The following is a 22,784-nucleotide window of genomic DNA, read 5'->3' as shown; positions in this document are numbered from 1 at the left end:
AGACAGTGTACCATGCGACGTGCCAACTCAGCCCACATGGTCACATAATCCTTTGCAATAATGCGATCTTGCAGCGTGCCCATGGTGCCCATGGAATACCATGTTATGGGTACCTAAATCATCATCGATATTCCGCCTTGTTTCACTCTTGACATGTAAAGCCGGCCTTATGTTCGAAACCGTGTGAAACAAGGCTCATCCGACCAAATCATTGTCTTCCATAGCTCCTTAGTCAGGTTTAATGACTGCGGCATAGGTTTTGCGATTACGGGCATTTTCATCACTAACGAGTGGTTTTGGAATTAAGTTCACCCTGCAATTCCCAGAGTATGGACCTCAGTTCGTGTTGTTTTAATGCTGGCCGGGTTCGTGAGTGCAACATTCAGTTCTGCAGTGATTTTTGTCCGCATTGTGACTGAGTGGATGACGTCCACCCGCTTTCCCTGTATGATCTGTATGCATCTTCGATGCGGTGCCTCTTGAATCACCAAACATATTACTGTTATCAAGGTTAAGAAGAAGGACTCGCTATATGAGCACCAACAATCTGACCACTATCGATAGCTTTTAGCTACGACATATTGCACTCACAAACACACACAACATTGTTTTGACCAGGACTGACATTTGCAACATATTGAGGAAAATGCACAGGTGATGTTCGTGATCAGATGCAGCAGCACATCTTGCAGGCTTGGCTATCATCTGCATTTATGTTCAGGCAAGCAATTCTCACTGTTTTAATGCTTTGGTCCAACCCTTGTATGCACAAGTAGTAAAGCGTATTTTCCCTGTTGCTTAAGGGACGGAAAATAGAAAAATTACGTTATGAATCTGTAACTTCTGCAAAACATATGCGTGTAAAAGAAGAAAAAAATGTGTTTTTGCAAGTCGGATCCCGTCCAAAACCAAACCTATTTGTACGAAATCACGGTCACAACAGCTTCAACATTAAGATCAATGTTTGTATCCACTTCTGTCGTCGTCCACATTTCTGACACGTAAGTAACAAATGGTCGTGTAAGGGAACACCCTACTCTTAACACTGTTCTACTTAATTACAAGCAGTATTCCCTGTTCGTGTCCTTTCTGTGGTACATTGCATCATTCGTTAAAATGCGCCTGGATAAAGGAAGCAGCTGACAACTTTGAAACTTTTACGAGCGGCCTTCGGGTGACGTGTTCTCGTAGCCTCAGAATTGGATGTTACCACGTATTTCGTCTGGTTTTCGTTTAATGTATTTCTTAATTAGAGATTTCTTAAACACATGTAAATTCATATAATAGCTCCATTCCCTGCTTGTATCCTTTTTGTCTCCTACAGTGCCTCATATTTATTATCACTGGTTAAAAGGACACCTAGATAAAGGAAGTACCTTTTGTCTTGCTTTCGCATACAGTAAGTCGAGTTGTAGGTTTTTGCTTGCACTATTTCATATATTACTATAAAGTTGTTTATATTCCCAGCCACAGTTTTAATATCAACTGCATATGCACATACCTGACTGAAAATCATAATTATTTTATTTTTCTTGTCCACTTTTTGCATCCTCGTATGCTGTCCTAAGTGAAAAAAAGACAATGGTGAGACCATCTCCTTGTTTCACTCCATTTGTAAAGTTAAAACTCTTTGTAATTTTTTTTATCTTTACTATTGCATCCATCCTCATTGTTAATCCCGGTAACCTTTTCAGCTTGCCGCCGATGCCGCATTCCTTTACTACCTCAGACAATGTTGTCTGTGTACACTATCAAAAGCGTGTGTAAAATCACCAAACAGGAAGTGGTGGTGTACGCCAATTCATAAAGAATTTCAGTTATTTGAGTCTTTCAGAACAACGGGTTGTAAGTGCCTATATTTGGCCAGAAAGCCCATAGATATTCTCCGAGGATATTTTTAATCAATTTGCTACTCTCTCGACCAGCAGTCATATATACAATCGCCTTTCCTATTACGTTACTAATCAAAACTAGACACACAGCTTCGTAATCTCCGCCTTGTCCTCTAGGCATAGGAAGTCAGTGACAGAGCAGATCCTATCCCGACTCGAAAGGAATGACCGGAAGACCCGCGGGATACACGATAGGAGCTGACAACCGCGGGGCCGGGTTTCTCCCGCTTTACGAGCCCTGGACGACCGCACCATATCCGGCGGCGGCATGGGTGGAAGTCGGCCAGCTCCGGCGGCCCGTTGCCAGGATACGACACACAGCCGCAGACTTGCCGGTCAATCCTCCAGCGAGAGGCTTCGCTACAGACAAAGACTCCCCGCTGGACACAAAAGCAGGCGGCGTCCGCACCCGCAGGGCTCCCGTATTTCTCGTTATAGAGGCTCCTCTCCATTGCAGGGGACAAAGGAGGATCCGGAGTGCGATGGCCAACAACCGTAACAGGAAAACCACAGGACTGCTATGTATGAGAACGGTCACAAAACCTTGATTATCACCTAAAAAAAATCAATCTATGCCCATGAAACATAAGGGCCAATTTCGACCCACCCACGCGTATTCACCCTGCGGTGAAACATCTTTTTCCCAACTTTCGATTACTTGGCGGAGACCTTTGTTCTAGAGGATCCGTCGTGGAAATCACACGGTATTCGCATAAGGTGTACTTAGTTTTGCTTGAGAATATTTTTCTTTATGACAATACATACACTCAGGCTCATAAATTAAGGGTAACTGCAGAATGTGGTGCCACACAACGTCGCACTACACAAAACTGGCACTAATAGCATAGACACATTGGGAACACACACGACACAGAGCTGTAAGTCCACGGTGTTCGTGATAAGTTGAGAAAACTGTACCAAAACACATATGCTACAAAACGCCGCTGTTTCCTGCGCGTGTACCCCGACATCAGTATGGGATATGGTCACAATACACACGTACAAAGGCCACACAACGGGTTGCCATACTCTGGATCACGTGGCGAGCAGCTGCTGGGGTATAGCCTCCCATTCTTGCACCACTGCCTGTAGGAGCTCCTGAAGTGCCCTAGGGGTTTGAAGACGTGCAGCGATACGTCGACCAAGAGCATCCCAGAGGTGCTCGATGGGGTTTAGGTCTGGAGAAGAGGAGGCCACTCCATTCGCCTGATATCTTCTATCTCAAGGTACTCCTCCACGATGGCAGCTCGGTGGGGCCGTGCGTTATCATCCATCAGGAGGAAGGTGGGACCCACTGCACCCCTGAAAAGGCGGACATACTGGTGCCAAATGACGTCCCGATACAACTGAACTGTTATAGTTCCTCTGTCAAAGCCATGCAGGGAAGTACGTGCAACAATCATAATCCCACCCCACACCATCAAACCACGACCTCCATACAGGTCCCTTTCAAGGGCATTAAGGGGTTGGTATCTGGTTCCTGGTTCACGCCAGATGAAAACACGGTGAAAATCACTGTTCAGACTATACCTGGACTCGTCCGTGAAAATAACGTGGGACCACTGTTCCCATGACAATGTACTGTGTTCTTGACACCATACTTTACGTGCTTTCCTGCACTTTTCAGGTCTCTGGGCGAATAAACCATGTCTGTTCAGTCGTCTGTAGAATGTGTGCCTGAAGACAACTGTTCAGTGGCTGCGGTAAGGTCCCGAGCAAGGCTACCTGCAGTACTCCGTGGTCATCTGCGGGCACTGATGGTGAGTTATCGGTTTTCTTGTGGTGTTGTACACTGTGGACGTCCCGTACTGTAGCGCCTGGACACGTTTCCTGTCTGGTGGAATCGTTGCCATAATCTTAAGATCACACTTTGTGGCACACGGAGGGTCCGTGCTACGACCTGCAGTGTCTGAACAGCCTCCAGTCACCCCAGTATTCTACCCCTCAGAACGTCATCAATATGTGTTCTTTGAGCCATTTTCAACACACTGTCGACATTAGCACGTCTGAAAACGTCTGCACAGTATTCTGACATGCACGAACACACCTCTGTGTACGTGCATGCTGCCAGTACCACCGTGCGACGACCGCAGGTCAGATGCACCTCATGGTCATACCCCGAGGTGATTTAAACCAGCAAACCGCCCACCAGAGCGTTGTTTGACAATGTAGCAGCATTATCCTTAATTTACGAGCATGAGTGTAGTTTGTACTAGGAAATTCTTTGTCGCACGGTATCAGTTTTCGCGACTTGTCCTCTGCTATTGATCTTTCTTAGTTTGTACTTCCGCTTTTGTCGGAACGAACTTCCGGGATCCTAGGTGACGTTACCCGCTGAGGAACGGGTATTTAAGGAGTAACGTAAGTAGTACAGTGGAGAGTCGCCTGGACGAGGAGGTGCGAGTGCATTCTCGGGACCTCGGCTGTCCGCGGCTTATTGATATAGGCAGTGGGCCTGTGTCCGTGGCGGAAGGTGCGGTGTGTGTTGTAAGCCCCCAGGGCTGCCCTGCGGTCTCTGTTCTGTAAAATAGTGCTCTGCATAGCTTCATAACAAAGCCAAAAATGAACGACTTCGATGCAGAATAGTGTACGGGTGAACAATTTCTCTTTTCAACTGTGCCATTCTGCTTGTGTGGGCTTGTAGTTTCTTGACATTGTCCGTCAAGTGGTGATTCCTGTTCGCCTACTCTGTCTCACTCCGCCCTCTTTCTGTACTCTTGATAACCACCGATACTTTATATTTCATTATTATTGTTATTGACAAAATACTTGCAAGCATAGTCAGTGTCGCTGGTATTCAGTTTCAAGTTGGCAGGAGGGATTAGTTTATTTGTATTTTGGTTCACCGCTCTGTGGCTTTCTAACTATTTCTTGTGAACTATGAAAGTTATAGTAAGAGTCTTTGTTTCAGATCCAGTTCGCTTTGCATTTTATTATATGATGTAATGAACTTGACACATCATTGGTGCATATTCAGAAAGTAGGGTAAAACTGCTGCATAATTGTTCTTGTGTCTTGGCGCTCCTTATGCTAAATCTAAGTTTTAGTGTAAAAACGGAGAAAAAAAATCTGTGGCACACTAGTCAAAATATCAAGTCAACTGAATTGTTTGCTGTATTAAAATTTCAAGTTCCATTTATTCAATATTTTCAGAACTGCCTAAAGTGTTGCTTTAGGCAGTTGATCATACATATTGTTTTGGGTGAAAGTAAAACTGCCTTAGAAAATCGGATTGCACATTTAACAGTTCTGAGTATGCTATTTTTAATGTTATATGTGGCTGTTAACTTGAACGGTGAGCCGCGATTAGAAATTATTTTACCCAAAAGACTGTTATCCGAACTATACTGATTTTTCGGACAATTGTTGGCATAATAGCCGTTCCAGTTTTCCGTCAGTCCAAAACTGTTGCTTTCATTCAATGAAAATCTGTAACTGTGTATTAATTGCTATTACTAGATAAATGTTTTAAGGTTTGCTTTCTTTTAAATGCCCTTTCTATTCTCTTGTCTTATTATGTAATTCTCGACCCTGTCGACTGGTAGTAAATATTTATAAAATGTCGATCATTGACTCTAAGGATACAAGCAGCATAAATTTAAAGCTATTGTGGCACTAGCCTCATACATAAAGACAGGAGAGTAATTCAGTACATTTTTAGGTGAAATTTTGCAAAAGTAGTGGTATATTTTCGGTCAGATTCCGCCAGGCGATGCTGGCTCCACAGGTAGTCCATGAAAGAGACAGCATCGGTGAGGGAAAGGTCATAGATCGTGAAAATGGTGTGGCCCAAGAGCCACACCATTGCGTTACGTCGTTGCCGAGGGTTGGTCTGAATATCAGGGGTAAGGAACCAGTCGATTCGTACGACTGAGTTTTAAATTGCTTGAGGATTGCATTTATTAAATGGTGTGGCTTTCTGTAGGTACATACTTTCTCATTGCTTCCATGTCGCACACTGGATCTGAAAAATAGTAAAATAAAGGTTATTTGATGGGATTTCTGTAGGTTTCATTGCGTTCAGCGTAAAACTACGCCCCAACACTCCGCTGCCGTTTCAGTTTCTTTGTTGTTTTTGTTGACTGTTTACGCTTACGCACGATTCTAGCCGCCAGAAAACTCGCGGTAGCTTTGGACTGGAATACGAATGAATTACTCCTCGACTGCCTTTTTCAGATCTTCAAGGATATGTGGCTAGTTTATACATTGTGGTGACAAAAGACATGGGATCAAACTAATATCGCATCGCAGCTCCTTTAGGTCAGCGTATTGCAGCAACTCGACGTAGCATGGACTCTAGAAGTCGTTGGAAGTCCCCAGCAGAAATATTGAGCCATGCTGCTTGTGTAGCCGTCCATAATTACTAAAGCTTTGCCAGTGAGGGATTTTGTGCACGAACTGATCTCTCGATTATGTCCATAACTATTCGATGGATTTCATGCCGGGCGATCTAGGTGGCCAACGCTCGAACTGTCGAATATGTTCTTCAAATCAATGGTGAACGGTTGTGACCCAGCGACATGGCTCAGTGTCATCCATAAAAATTCCATCGTTGTTTGGGAACACTGAGTCCATGAATGGCTGCAGATGGCCTTCAGGTAGCCCAACATTACCATTTCCAGTCAATGACCCATGTAAACATAGCCGACACCATTATGGAGCCACCATCTGCCAACACACTGCCTTGTTGACATCTTGGCTCCATGGTTTCGTAGAGTCTGCGCTACACTCGAACTCTATCATCAGCTCTTAACAACTGAAATCGGGATTCATCTGACCAGGCCATGATTTTCATGTCGTCTAGGGCCCAACCGCTAAGGTCACGAGCACAGGAGACGAGCTGCAGCCGATGTCATGCTGTTAGTAAAGGCACTTGCAAGTGTTGGTCGTCTGCTGCCATAACCCATTAACGCCACATGTCACCACACTGTCCTAACGGATACGTTTGTCGTACGTCTCACAATTATACCTGGGGTTATTTAAGCAGTGTTTTTTCTCTGTTATCACTAACAATTTTACGCAAACATCGCTACCCTCGGTCGTTTAGTGAAGACCGTACGCCACTGCGTTATCAGTGGTGAGGGTAAAGCCTGAAAGTGGTATCCTTGGCATACACTTGCCAGTGATCTAGGAATGCTGAATTCCCTAACGATTTCCGAAACGAAATGTGCCATGCCTCTAGTTCCAATTCCGAGGTCAAAAAGCCTGATAATTTCCATCGAGCGGCCATAATCACATCGGAAATCTGGATCATCTGACTGCTAATGACAGGGCCCCCTATGCAATGTCCATTTATACCTCAGTGCATGTGCACATCACTATTCCACGACTTTTGTCACTCGGGATATGAGATCGTCCCATAAAACATGTCAAATAAGCTTACACAAGGGAAGTGAGGAAGCCGGTGGAGACTGCTATGTCTGGAGATTATGTGGCCTGGAGACTGATTCCTAAGACAACCATTGAAATACGAACTGTGAATGCAGTTGCACCACCTTTTTAAAACGATACTCTCCTCATCGTTCAATTGCGACGTCGAACTTCTGGGAAGGAGGAGTTTTGGAGCATCGTAATGTAGTGCTCGCAGCACACGGCCGAAATAAAGATTTAAGACTCTGTAACACACACAGCCGTAACTTGCTCAATGTACTTCGGCGAAGGCGATATGCTATGTTGGCAGGGACAAGTGGCTCCTTCTTCATTACAGAGCCAGTTTTGTTGAAGTTTTCAACCCATCTGAAAATGGTTTGTGGTCTGGAACAGGTTGGGGAACGGAAATTATAAAATTGGTGAAAAGTCTCGTTGCGTCTGCGGCAGAGACTTATTGTTTACTAATAACTGTCTGAGAACGAATGATCGATGTTTCACGTTCGATGACATCGCAACAACTAAACTTCCAACCCTTATGGATAAATCGAGGCCACGCTCCTCTTTCTGAGGCTAATCGCTCGTCTGCACTACCCAACCCAAAACATGAACAAAAGTCAGCGGTTTGGCTGTTCGGGAAAAACCTAGTCGTCTTTTTGTAAATGTACTGGTTTCATCATCCGAGGAAAGAGGAATAATCCACTGGTGCCGTGTCATACTGGCGAAGGGACAAAATTTGATAGCTCAAAGACGTAATATGTGTTACTCTACCCTGTGCGTTGTGGTGGAGCAACTTCCAGAGATGTTTCGTCCTGACAACGTCCCATAACCTCGTCAGAAAATATTGGTAGAATGCTTCTGTAGCGGTTGACCTCTTTCGGTATAATCTCTTCTCACTATACCACTGCAGTTCTAAAAACCACTCAGTGTCATTTTGGTCAACTACGTCTGGATTTTCTTACATATTCCTCTGCTTCCTTTGCTTCTTTGCCTCATGGTCAAATGATAAATCTATTGTGATAAATTGGCTGAACAAGGCGTCTGGACATGGGCGTGCTCCTTTGTCATGTACAATGTCGTGCAACATCTTCAAAACTCGACCAGGACTAACACCACTCCTTCCATTTTTTCCTCGATTGTCATACACTTGTCTTTGATAACCTGCGCTTCCAATTGTAATTTTTCCTCCTATCTATGTAATTATGTAGTTATGAAGTTCTCAATTCGTTCGAGCAATCAATCATTCGTAACAGGAAACACAGTCATAACTCAGTCACTCAAAATGATTCAGAAATTTTACTTGTTAGAATGAAATCAGACGATGATTCTTCTTCTCTACAGACTCGGTCTTTGCGGCAGTCTGCTAATCTGTACAAATAAAATGCCTCGTATTTTTGGGAGCGTTGTGTAATCAGACGGGAAACCTCAGATCAAGCTTTCATGAAGTTTAACCTTCCGAAGAAGTATTGGAGCTCTTGGATTATTAAATGCAGGTTCGTATCCAGTCTTTCGGAAATTCCATTCTGATTAACAACTACGCAATATATCGATATATCATTAATTCTCAAATGTCAAATAATGTAAATTGTTACACACCTTTTGTATGAAGGAGCAATATATATATATATATTTCCCTTTTAATCGTACAATTTCGTATCATTTATCTTTTGTCATAAATCTCAATATTCAGATTACAATTCATCAAACAATGCTCAGGCTAATCTGCACGAAGACAATCTCGGAAGCTTCTTTCTAACAACCATCAGAGAGAGTACTACAAAGAATAATTATGCGCTCATGGCATAGCTATTGTATGAAACTACTTTGCGCATGGATTCTGCGAGTATGACGACAGAAAATTAGTAAACGTCATTCAAGGTTAGAATTGTATCAGAATAATTCATCGAATATAAAGAGAGATTACAATTGCCCCTCGCAGCGAGCAAAGTTAATGATAATACACTTTACGAGCTTACAGAAAAAATTTGTTGGGTTGTTTACTCAAAAGAAGAATATTTTGAATTAATAGAATTTTACTATAGAGAGTATGGGTAACATGTTAAGACAGTAAGTTACGAAAATACCTAAGCTGTAGCTTTTACATGTACCGGGGTACACCCGCATCCCGAGTACATAACCAGGGAAGATGTAGATTGGTGTAATTACGAAAAAGGTCTACCCATGTGGGAACTGGCCTTCACAGGGAAACCCGGGAAAACCCGGAAGAATAGACCCCAGCTCAGGTATTCAAGAAGATAGGAAAGCCTAAATCCAGTAATTTTGAAATATATAGAAGCTCCATTGATTAGATCGAAGGAAAAGTGCCTCATAGCCAAAAAAAAATTTGCAATAGTGCTCCAAAAAATTTTTCAAAATTCTTCTTTCGACGATGTAGCCGGCGATATCGTTGTGAAGTCGATGGAACAGGAACACCGGGTATGGACAGAGGGTAGGCGACGTGCAGCGTTTGGTGGAGGTGGTACGGAGGACAGGCGATGGCTTATGGTACAGGACAGAAGCTGGTAATGTGCCCTAGAAACAGCAAGATGATCTCAGGAACAGATGGTCAGGAACGTGAACATGGAACAGGTTTAAAGTGGAATAAGAAAAGGTTCTGACTGACTAAATCCCTGGAAGAGAGTGGATTAAGGCAACGAAGTCCATGTTTCATCGTTGAACTCCAAATCGGAGTGGATTCTTATATTCTTCCATCTGTACTAGACTGGAAGATCCATCAGTCCTGATAATCGCGTATTATTTTGTAGTCCTCAATACCAAAGATGTTTTGCATTACAACTGCTGATTGTCCAAAACATTGCCAAATAGACTGTGGGAATTTAAATTTTGTTGTACCTCATATCGAATGTATTCCTCTCAAAAAATTTTTTTTTAAATCTAATCTTCGTTTTGTTATAGTGCAGGTGGAAGTAGAGCATTGAATCTGTCCGAGGTTTGCTTTCAATTACGAAATTATGGATAAAATTTAAATTTACACCTGATGAAAAACTTTAAACATAGGCATATGACACTGACTCTACAAAAGGAATAATTTCTAGAAAAAATTCTCTGAAAAATTTTCATTATTCTTATAATTAATTCATTTATAGATCCACCTACCAATAAATATCATTAATGATGGCATATGTTCATTTAACAAATCATCCACTCGCAGAATCTTCTTCATTCTCTCATGAACAATTATGGAAATATATTTCAACAATTATGTCCATAATATGAAACACTCAAACTGCTATTCTTAAAATGATAATTAAATTTCTTAAATTAATTCTCCTGGTAGAGAAGGCATAATGAAAAATCTAAAAATTATAATAATTTTCTCTCGCGCAATCAGAGAGTTTCTTCAATTGTTTGCAGCAGTGACATTATCGACTGTTGCTTCATTTCACAGTTCATTTGTTTTCTCGCGCGAACAGCGCACATCATACACACAGCGTATTTACCTACATATCCCGCACTGTTCAAGTTTCACACGCAATTCTCACCTAAGTGCCGTGTCTTGAGGAAATGTAAATTCACTTTCATTGTATAACACTATGGCTTGTGCTCATAGTCCACACTTACAAACACTAGTAATTTACAAATTCTTCTACCTATCTTAAAATTTTGTGCTAAACTATCACAGGAGTAATCTCACTGTCTCTTATCCTATCACAGGAGTAATCTCACTGTCTCTTAACCTGTCACAGGAGTAATCTCACTGTCTCTTAACCTATCACAGGAGTAATCTCACTGTCTCTTAACCTGTCACAGGAGTAATCTCACTGTCTCTTAACCTATCACAGGAGTAATCTCACTGTCTCTTACCCTCTAAACAACATAAACATCTTGATATTTATATACACATTCGACTCATAGTCAAATTCCACTCTAAATTCTTCTCCATATTTGGTATCACAGATCTACGATCCCTCAAAAAATTTCCTAGTATCATTATGCAGGAATAATCCCTTTATTCTTTTCGATTCGGGATATGCCAACAAGTATGATCCAGGATTTGGTATATTTACAATAACATATGGTCCGGTATAAATAAGATTCCATTTCTTTATGTTCTTCATCAGTTTCGAGAAATGGATGTGTCGCCTCAATAAAACCTTTTCTCCAAGATGAAACGTCTGAATCCGGTGAATCCGTTTATCATATGTCAATTTCCGTTGTATTGCCTTTTTAGTTAAATTGACAAGTGCGAGTTTAATCGTTTCCTCCCATTTTAAATTCTGGTCTTCATACTTTGGCAGATGGTTTATCCAGAAGTTCTTTTCAATCTGACTAAACATAAGCTCTGTTGGAGTGAATTTAGTTGAGGTATGTGTCAGATTATTATATATTTGTTCAAATTCTGACAAATAATCAGCCCATGATGTTTGTTTAGTGTGACAGTATGTACGCATGAATCAGTTTAATTCTCGGAAAACTCGTCCTATTGGATTACCTTGTGGATGATAACATGATGACAAAATTTGTCGAATATCAAGTTATGTTAATGTTTGGTTCCATTTAAATCCGGTAAAAATTCTGGTATTATCTGTAATTATGGATTTCGGTAAACTTACATGTGGAAGATAGTCACGCACCAATCTCATTACAACAGCTCTGACAGTAGCACACTTTAATGGATATAGTTCTACATATTTTGTAAATGCGTCAAAGAATCCAACAATGAATTTGACTCCTCCTCTTGACCGTGGGAGAGGGCCGCAGATATCACACGAAATTAACGGCCTTGGCTCTTGTGGAATAATTGAATGCAGAACATGCTTACTACCTCTATTATCCGGTTTTGCCTTTTGATAGAGTAAACAGTTTTGTATTGTTTGGTGCACTTTTCTCCCAATATTCGGGAAATAACATTATGCTCCTATTTTATTGGCACATTTGATCACACCAAAATGTCCCCATGATAAGTGGATAAACCAAATTAATTTTTCCTCATATTCCTTCGGGATACATACACACTACTGTGGGTTGTTGTCCTTCCCACATCTGAAGAATAATACTCCATTTACTAATTTATAATGATCTAAACTAGCCCTTGAATTTTGTTGTTCCTTTAGCTGAATGATCTTCTTCCATCGACGGTCTTTTCGGTGTAAATTTCCCATATCTCTACAAAGATGAACGTAATAAGTTTTGTAGATATTGTCCTGCAACAGTAATACTGGAAAATCCGAAGTATTTACTGATTCTATTTCCGGCGTTAAACCTTCTGGGGATCTTGACAGTGCATCTGCAATAATATTTTCTTTGCCAGACACATGAATAATTTTAAATTGGTACTGTTGTAGTGTCATTGTCCAACGTGACAGTCTGCGATGTAATAATTTGCATGTTTGCAAAAAGGTTAGTGATTGATTGTCACAATACATAATCGTTTTCGAACCATATAAATAATAGTTAAACTTCTTGAATGGCCAGATAACTGCAAGTGCTTCAAGTTCTGTGGTCGTACAGGCTCTTTCACAGGGCGATAACACTCGACTAGCAAATGCTATCGGGCAGAATGTTGGTACTCCTTTTATTTTCCTTATTTGGAAGAGACAAGCACCTAATCCAACATCCGATGAATCCGTTGACAGGCATAACTCACAATTCATATCAGGGTGATATAATAAGGATGCGTTAACGAGTTGGTCTTTAATGTTTCGAAAAGCTAGTGGACATTCTTCAGTCCATTGCCATGGCACATCCTTCCGCAGAAGCCGGTTTAATGGCTCAGAATTCATGGCTTGATTCTTTATGAAACGACGGAAGAACGATGCCATACCTTCAGCTGTCTTTTATTCCGTGGATATGGAAAATTTCGAATTGCACTTATCTTCTTCTCCATAGGCAGGATACCTTTCGCATCTATCATATGTCCTACGAACTTAATTTGTGGTAAAGCAAAATGAGACTTCTGTAAGTTTACTGTAATTCCGATTTTCTTGAAAACAGCAAAAATCCTTTCCAAAATATGCAAATGCTCTTCCCATGTTTTCGTGGCTATTAATAAGTCGTCAACAAACACAGCTATACGACTACGCAATTCTGGTCCAAGAACATAATCCAACGCTGAAATAAATATTCCGGCACTAATATTAAGTCCGAACGTGATAACACTAAATTGATAACTTCTTCCGGCATGAATAAATGCGGTATATTTCCTAGATTCTTTATCCATTTGGACCTGCCAGTACGAACTTCTCAAATCAACACTAGTTAAGTACGAAACATCCTGGAAATTTTGAATTAATTCATCTGTATTTTCCGGATGAGTTCTTACAGGTAATATTATTTTATTAATCTCTCTCGCATCCAGAACTAATCTTATGTTGCCTTTGGGTTTTGGAACAACTAAGAGCGGAGAACAATTGGACTAGTTGATGGCTCAATCAAGTTCCATTCTATTTATCTCCCTTTCAACAGATTGTTTTAAACGGCAGGGGATCGGATAGTGCGTGTAACAGTAAGTTTGATGTGGCTTCACTTGTAGGTGACGGATATACCCTTTAACAATTCCTTGTTTCTCATCAAAAATCTCTTCATATGCCTCTAACAAATAATGAAGCTGCTGCCTTTGTTCTCCGGTAAGCTGATTTGATTCACTAGCTTTTATCATTGTTGTTTGGTTAAAGTCCTCCTGTTGAATCAAATCCTTTGAAAGCTCCTTCCAGCGACCGTTTGTAGTGTCAATTGATTGAATTATGGCACCGCGACAATATTTCTCATGCACCGTCTCCTTTCTATTTAAATCCAGTGCCATCTCTTCTCCATTCAATCTAAATTTAACTACTCCTTCCAAAAAATCAATCTGACAATCGTACTCCTGCATACTCCCAATACCAAGAATACAGTCCACTAATAACTTCTCCACTACAAGGAACGTGCATTTTATTGCTACATTTACCATTCTCATCTCTAATTGTGTTTGTATTTTGACATTGGGAGAGCGTGTTCCAACAGCTCCGATGATTTTTCAGTTCTGTACCGGCAAAATTGGTACCTTCTTCTTCCTAATAATTCTCCTAAAAAGAGCGCCTGAGATGACATTGGCGGAAGCGGCGGTGTCTAATATCACATTCGTTCGAACTTCCTCTATTTCAACAAATACTTCCGATAACGGAACACTCGATCTGTCATTATGACACGTTATTAAATCCTTTGTTAACTCTTCAGTCAACAGCTCACCATCATTATATCTTAACAATTGTAATTTTACTGTCTCGCCCCTAACAGGTCCCCTGACCGCTCCTCCGGGGCACGATGCGGTCATGTTTAGTTTGACTGATTGTTGGTCCGATTGGTATTTGTCTCTTCAGCTACTTCAGTGATTATCGGTTGTTGTGGTGAATTCGGTCTATATTGTCTTGCTCTATTCGTGTAATTATTGTTGTTGTTCTGCTGGTGTTGGTAGAACTGTCTTGTGTTGCCATACATTGGATTATATCGATTAAAATTCCTATTGTTCCTAAAATAGCCCCTCGCTGCACCATTACTAAAGTTTCCATTTCGGTAATAATTATTATTTGCATTTTGTCCATTTCTAAGTCTCCTCGGATAGTGTAGTTGGTTACGATTATTGTTACTGCTACCATTCCTGCTATTCCCATTCGAGTTGCAGCTGGGATTCGCTTCTATTGCTCCTCTTTGATATGACATTTCTCTTGACCTTTTATTGTCCTCCTCAATTATATCAATATGATCAAGCGTAGTCATAAGTGAGTCTATATCCTTATCATTTATATATAACAGCTGATTCCTTATACTGGTGGGTAGTCTGGACTTGAGTATCCTAAGCATATCCGTCAAAGGACTCGGTACATCCCAATACAAAGATTTATTAATGTATTTCTCAAAATATCTCTTTAGAGATCCTCTAGAAAATGAGAAACACTGCCTAAGTCTTTCTTGTATTCCAGCAGACCAATATTTTGCTAGAAAAGCCTGCTCAAATTCTTTATAACATTTACGAGAAGATGTTTGTTCGGATGCCCACAATTATCCTGGTCCTTGTATATATGCAGATACAAAACTAATCTTTTGCCATTCTGTCCAAGATCGTGGAAATAGACCTCTGAAACTTCGAATACAGATTACAGATGAACATTCTTTTTATCAGGGTTAAATATTTGAAACTGTCTCTGTTTAACCATCTTTGCCTCAACGGTACTACGATTCCAAAAATTATCCTGTTCGTACTCTTCCCTGTGGCTATCCGTTATATGGAATCTAATTTGTGACGTTCCAGTTCTGTCTACATCGGATCATGACGTGGACGGAATGTCACGCGCAGATTTGAGAATTTTGTTTCCTACTTCTCGCTGTTTCTAAATCCTCCTGCGAGAGATTTAGTGATCTTTCGGTATTTTCTTTCCAACGCGAGAATTCTTCGCCAAGTTGTTCACGAACTTCCTTTAACCCGTTGTTGAAAAAATTCTCTTCGGAACTCTCTGAAATTGACTGTAAAGCTACTTTCACAGTTTCTTCTATCGTTTGCGAATGAAAATTTTGCCGCTCTAATGTCATTTCTGAAAACTTTCCCGCAAGTACATTCATTCTATGTTCCAATGTCGTCTGTTTTTCCTTCACTTCATCAAATTGCTTCTTTAGATTATCTTGGGATTTTATAATATCTGGTATCATAGCTACGGAACACTGTATGTCCTCTTGAGCTTGTATTACTTGAGGAAACAGTTCTACTTGTTTTTGTATCGTGTCAATTTTGACGGATACATATTCGGTTAGTTCCGCTTTTAATTTGCTATTGTTTTCTTGGCATTGTTGGCGGACCTGCTCAATTTGAGCAATAAGATTCTGTTCGATCCTTTCTGCCTGTTCTTTTACTTCCTGTGTCTGGGTGTTTAATTTCTGATCTAATTCGGTAAAGGTTGCTCTTAATTGATTTTGTAATTTTGTTTGATTTTCGGCTAATTGATTTTGGAGTTCATTTTGTATGGCGGATAAGTCTCGTTTTACCTCCACTTGGCCTTCTGCAAAATCTCGCTGTACAACGGACAAGTCTCGTTTTACTTCAGACTGTATAATGGATAAGTCTCGTTTTACTTCCGCTTGGGCTTCTGCAAAATCTCGTTTAATTTCCACTTGAGCCTTCGCAAGGTCTGACACATTTTCGGCTAATAGAGACAACTGTTGCATAATAACAACTAATGGGTAAACAACAGTCTGATAAGCTGTTGTACGAATGTTTTCTGCACCAGCGGAATTATTTATATTGCTACCGCTAGCCACAACAGTCTCAGAATTGCTATCCGTGGCCTCTAGTTCTGCGCAAACAGCTGAAGGCTGTTGCACGTCTCGTTGCTGATTCAATGACATTTTAAATGCCGCTCTAGTCAATACCATTAAACAACGGTCAATATCAGGTTCTAGTCTCTAAATACAGTTTCAAATTTACTGTCGTAGACACACTTAACATTCAAATTACTTCACAGATGGTATAAAGTTCAATGTCCAGATACGAAAATCACACAATATGCATTTATACAATCTAACTACTATCTGGAAAAAAGTTCTTTCTAAATTAATTTCAAACTATTTTAACTTAAAAATGTAAAAATTGGAATTATCTGGCCTTGTTCTGCAGTATAGGTCTTGTCCAATAGTTGAAATCGTTCCTTGGTATCAGCAGTCTTTTACTATGGGCACCGAATCTCTCTTCAGATTAGTTACCTCTCGTTCTCGTTGGTTTTCATGAAACAAAAAATACATATATTATACAACAATCCAAGAGAGTCCTGTCACAACGTCTCGCGATTCCCGCTTATTCATTAGAGATGGTCTGCCACTTCTTTCTTTGTCATTCAGGTTTTCTTGTATCATTATTCTCCTGTATGAACAGAAAAGGAATTATCACATGATACTCGACTTTCTCACTGTGTTACGTCATTTTCCTTTGGTTCACGCAATGGAACCTAGAGCACTGCCATTTGGAGGAGTCACGGTGTACCAGGACTATAGACATGCTTGAAAACAAAAAGTTATTCTGGCTACCCCTGCGTCATCTGCATTTGGAGCTATGTCTTCAGTCCCCAGGAACTCCTCGCTGTAGGAAAGTAAACAGATCCCTTAAAATCAACCAATAATAACGGAAGCCAAACGTGGTTTCTTGTTTCAAAGTTACTGGTAGGTAACTCCATAACATTGTCTGACGTAAAAAGTTTTTATGGTGTCGAGCCGTAGTAATGCAATATTTTTTGAATGAATACATCACCATTTGACGGTGTACAACTGTATTTATCTTCCACACTATCAACGGTTCAGCTTTTATGTCTTTATGAAGGACGGTGTGAATAGTTCTTAGATGATTAACATGTCATATCTCTCAAGGAAATCTAAAGCGTTAATAGATATTACATGGTAATGGTCTAAGAACTTTTAGCATCGTACTTGATAAAGACACAGAGCCGAAATCTAGATAGTACTGAAGATAAATGCAGTAAAACACAGTAAAATGACCGTTTATTTATTCAGAATGACACGAATTCGAAATTTGATGCTAGGTTTCTGGAGCAATGTGTCTACGCTCGAGTCTCGCAAGTCTCGTAAATTACAGGTCGAAGAATTATGAATGCGAAGCGGACACCCAAAAGCGACGCTGAGGTGTTTTATCGGGTTCAGATCAGCCGAATTTGGTGACCAAGACATAAAAATGAGTTCTCTATCATCCTCCTGAAACAACTCTAGGACGAACCTGGCCAAGCAACATTAAGCATTTAGGTATGCAGGTGGCCCACAATAACGCTTACCATGTGCGCTGCTCTCACGATGCCTTCGATTACTACCACAGGTCCTACGTACGTCCAACTTAACGTCAGCCATTGCGTACTACAGCCCCCAAAGACCTGCGTCTTTGGGAGCAGTCGCTCGCGTGGATGGTAGCGTATTCGGACGCGATTATCACTCTAGTGTAAGATCAGACGTCACTGATCCGACCAGGCGGCACGTTTCCACTTGCTCTTGTCTCGAGCGTACTGTGCCCACTGTATTCGTAAGTGGCGATGTCGTTGGGTCAACATGGTCGTCTGTAGAGGAACACCATGTTAACAACGCGCGCTGATCGGCGTCCTCTGGAACACTAGCGGCTGCATCAGCGTTTCACACTGTCTTCAGATCTAACACAGTCTGCCCCCCCCCCCCCCCCCCCCCCTGCCATTTTACTTTACAAAGCATGCAAACCTCGACTTCCACATTCTGTGTTGAGGCGTGAACGTGCAACACCATGTCACCTACTCGTGTATCACCTACGCAAACCACTTTCCACGGATACACATGACAATTGCCGGTGAACAGCCGATCAACTTTGCCATTTCTGAGACGTTCACTCCCTGGCGGCAGACCGCAACAGTCTGCGCTTGGTCAAAGTCGCTCATAGCCGCAGGTTTTTCCATTTGCCGCCTGTAGCGCTGCTAGAATGATTGCACATCCATCTGTCCACGGCTTGTATCGTACTTTCCTCACCACCTCACTGGCTGCGATAACACCTAAGCAGGCGGCATATAATTTCGCGATGGGTAGTGGTAATAATGTTCTAACTCTATTTCATTATTATTACTGTCAATATTATTATTATTATTATTTACCTCACCCCTCCGTTACTGGATTTCTTAGCACAGACAAACAGACAGGGATACATAAATAGTGGAAGTTCTACGGTACCCTCGAAGGAGCTACATGCTCATAAGGAAAACACTTAACACGCTTTTATCAAAGTTATATTGGAGACCGCTCGCAATAAACCAATGAAAATCGGCCTGCGGATAAAACTGCTCAACTTGTGATATCGTTCAATACGGCGTTTCTGTTACTTCATACGTTCTACATCTACACTATGTGAACGAAAGTATCCGGACACTCCCAAAAACATAGGTTTTTCATATTAGGTGCATTGTGCTGCCACCTACTGCCAGGTACTACATGTCAGGGACGTCAGTAGTCATTAGACATCTTGAGAGAGCAGAATGCGGCGCTCCACGGAACTCACGGGTGACTGGGTGTAACTTGCATCATACGTCTGCACGCGAGATTTCAACACTCCTAAACATCCCTAGCTCCACTGTTTCCGATGTGATAGTGAAGTGGAAATTTGAAGGGACACGTATAGCACAAAAGCTTACAGGCTGACCTCGTCTGTTGACTGACAGAGACCACCGACAGTTGAAGAAGGTCATAATGTGTAATAGGCAGACATCTATCCAGACCATCACACCGGAATTCCAAACTGTATCAGGATCCACTGCAAGTACTGTGACAGTTAGGCGGGAGGTGAGAGAACTTGGATTTCATGGTCTAGCGGCTGATCATAATCCACACATGAAGCCGATAAATGCAAAAAACACGCCTCGCTTGGTGTAAGGAGGGTAAAGAAAATTCGTCTTTGTTGTAACGATTGCCATCCAAACTCGCTTATCATATCCGTGACACTCCCTCCCCTATTTCGCTATGATATAAAGCGAGCCGCCGTTCTTTCAACCATCTAGATGTCCTCCGCCAATACTTTCTGTTAAGGATCCCATGCAGCAATGCAATACTTATGCAAACAATCGTAGTGTAGGCAGTTTCTTTAGCAGGCCTGTTGAATCTTCTGAGTGTCCTGCCAATAAAACGTAGTCTTTGTTTTGTCTTACCCATAATATTATTTACGTGATCGTTCCAAATTACGTTGTTCGTAGCTGTAATTCCCAGGTATTCATTCGAATCGAACGGCTTTAAATTTGGGCGACACATCGTGTAACTGAAATACAACAGATTTTTTCCACATGTGGAAGACATTACACTTATTGAAACGTTTCCAGTGACGTTATCCACATTAGTGGATTGAAATGAACCAGTGATAACGGGTGAAAATTTGTGCCGGACTGGGACTCTAATCAAAATCGCCCGCTTAACGCGAGCCGTCGTTTTAACCGACTCGGCCATCCGAACACGATTTCTATCCGACCCAGATTCCCAGCCAGTTTCGCAGCAATAGCGTTGCATAACCTATACATGAATCCCTTACTCGCCATATCAGATTCCTGCAAAAGATAGAGCTTGGTGTGCGACCGCGCTGACAGAGTGAGGTGACAACGGTTATGGGACAGTAATATTAACATACACTCCTGGAAATGGAAAAAAGAACACATTGACACCGGTGTGTCAGACCCACCATACTTGCTCCGGACACTGCGAGAGGGCTGTACAAGCAATGATCACACGCACGGCACAGCGGACACACCAGGAACCGCGGTGTTGGCCGTCGAATGGCACTAGCTGCGCAGCATTTGTGCACCGCCGCCGTCAGTGTCAGCCAGTTTGCCGTGACATACGGAGCTCCATCGCAGTCTTTAACACTGGTAGCATGCCGCGACAGCGTGGACGTGAACCGTATGTGCAGTTGACGGACTTTGAGCGAGGGCGTATAGTGGGCATGCGGGAGGCCGGGTGGACGTACCGCCGAATTGCTCAACACGTGGGGCGTGAGGTTTCCACAGTACATCGATGTTGTCGCCAGTGGTCGGCGGAAGGTGCACGTGCCCGTCGACCTGGGACCGGACCGCAGCGACGCACGGATGCACGCCAAGACCGTAGGATCCTACGCAGTGCCGTAGGGGACCGCACCGCCACTTCCCAGCAAATTAGGGACACTGTTGCTTCTGGGGTATCGGCGAGGACCATTCGCAACCGTCTCCATGAAGCTGGGCTACGGTCCCGCACACCGTTAGGCCGTATTCCGCTCACGCACCAACATCGTGCAGCCCGCCTCCAGTGGTGTCGCGACAGGCGTGAATGGAGGGACGAATGGAGACGTGTCGTCTTCAGCGATGAGAGTCGCTTCTGCCTTGGTGCCAATGATGGTCGTATGCGTGTTTGGCGCCGTGCAGATGAGCGCCACAATCAGGACTGCATACGACCGAGGCACACAGGGCCAACACCCGGCATCATGGTGTGGGGAGCGATCTCCTACACTGGCCGTACACCACTGGTGATCGTCGAGGGGACACTGAATAGTGCACGGTACATCCAAACCGTCATCGAACCCATCGTTCTACCATTCCTAGACCGGCAAGGGAACTTGCTGTTCCAACAGGACAATGCACGTCCGCATGTATCCCGTGCCACCCAACGTGCTCTAGAAGGTGTAAGTCAACTACGCTGGCCAGCAAGATCTCCGGATCTGTCCCCCATTAAGCATGTTTGGGACTGGATGAAGCGTCGTCTCACGCGGTCTGCACGTCCAGCACGAACGCTGGTCCAACTGAGGCGCCAGGTGGAAATGGCATGGCAAGCCGTTCCACAGGACTACATCCAGCATCTCTACGATCGTCTCCATGGGAGAATAGCAGCCTGCATTGCTGCGAAAGGTGGATATACACTGTACTAGTGCCGACATTGTGCATGCTCTGTTGCCTGTGTCTATGTGCCTGTGGTTCTGTCAGTGTGATCATGTGATGTATCTGACCCCAGGAATGTGTCAATAAAGTTTCCCCTTCCTGGGACAATGAATTCACGGTGTTCTTATTTCAATTTCCAGGAGTTTAGATTGTAGTATCGCGTACAGAAGGTATAAAAGGGCAGTGCATTGGCGGATCTGTCATTCGTACATAGGATATCCGTGCTTCCGACGTGATTATGGCCGTATGACGGGAATTAATAGACTCTGAAAGTGAAATTGTAGTTGGATCTAGACGCATGGGATATTCCATTCCGGAAATCACCAGGGAACTCGATGTTCCGAGATCCACAGTGACTAAAATGTGTCGATAATACGAAATGTCAGGCACTACCTCTCACCACGGACAATGCCGTGGCCGCCGGGCTTCACTTAACGACTGAGGGCAGCTACGTTTGGGTAGAGTTGTCAGTGCTTACCGCACTACATGCAATAACAGCAGAAATCTATGTGGAACGTACAGTGAACGTATTAGTTACGAAATGCAGCGAAATGTGGCGTTAATGGGCTATGGTGGCAGACGATCAACGCGAGTGCCTTTACTAACAGCACGACATCGTCTGCAACCCCTGTCCTGGGCTCGTGACCATATCGGTTGGACCCTAGACGACGGAAAACGGTGGCCTGGTCAGATGAGTCCCGATATCAGTTGTTAGAGCTGATGCTATGGTTATCGAGTGTTTACATCGAATGGGCTGGGTACTCTGGTCCAACTGAACCTATCGGTGACTGGAGTGATAAATTTCAGCAATTCATCGACTTCATGTTCCCAACCAAAGATGGAATTTCTGTGAATTACAATGCGCCATGTCATTGAACCACAGTTGTCCACAGTTGGTTTGGACAACATTCTGGACAGTTCGGGCGAATGAATGGCCACTCAGATCGACCGATATGAATATCATCGAACATTTATGAGACATAATCAAGAGGCCAGTCCGTGTACAAAATCGTTCACCGGCAACGCTTTCGCAATTATGGATCGCTATAGAATCAGCGTGGCTCAGTATTTCTGCAGGGAACTTCCAACGACTTGTTGACTCTGTGCTATGTCGGGTTACTGCATTGCGCCGGAC

The sequence above is a fragment of the Schistocerca americana genome, chromosome 7, assembly GCF_021461395.2.
Source record: "Schistocerca americana isolate TAMUIC-IGC-003095 chromosome 7, iqSchAmer2.1, whole genome shotgun sequence".
In the NCBI taxonomy this organism is placed as follows: domain Eukaryota; kingdom Metazoa; phylum Arthropoda; class Insecta; order Orthoptera; family Acrididae; genus Schistocerca; species Schistocerca americana.
This window is presented reverse-complemented; position numbering follows the sequence as displayed.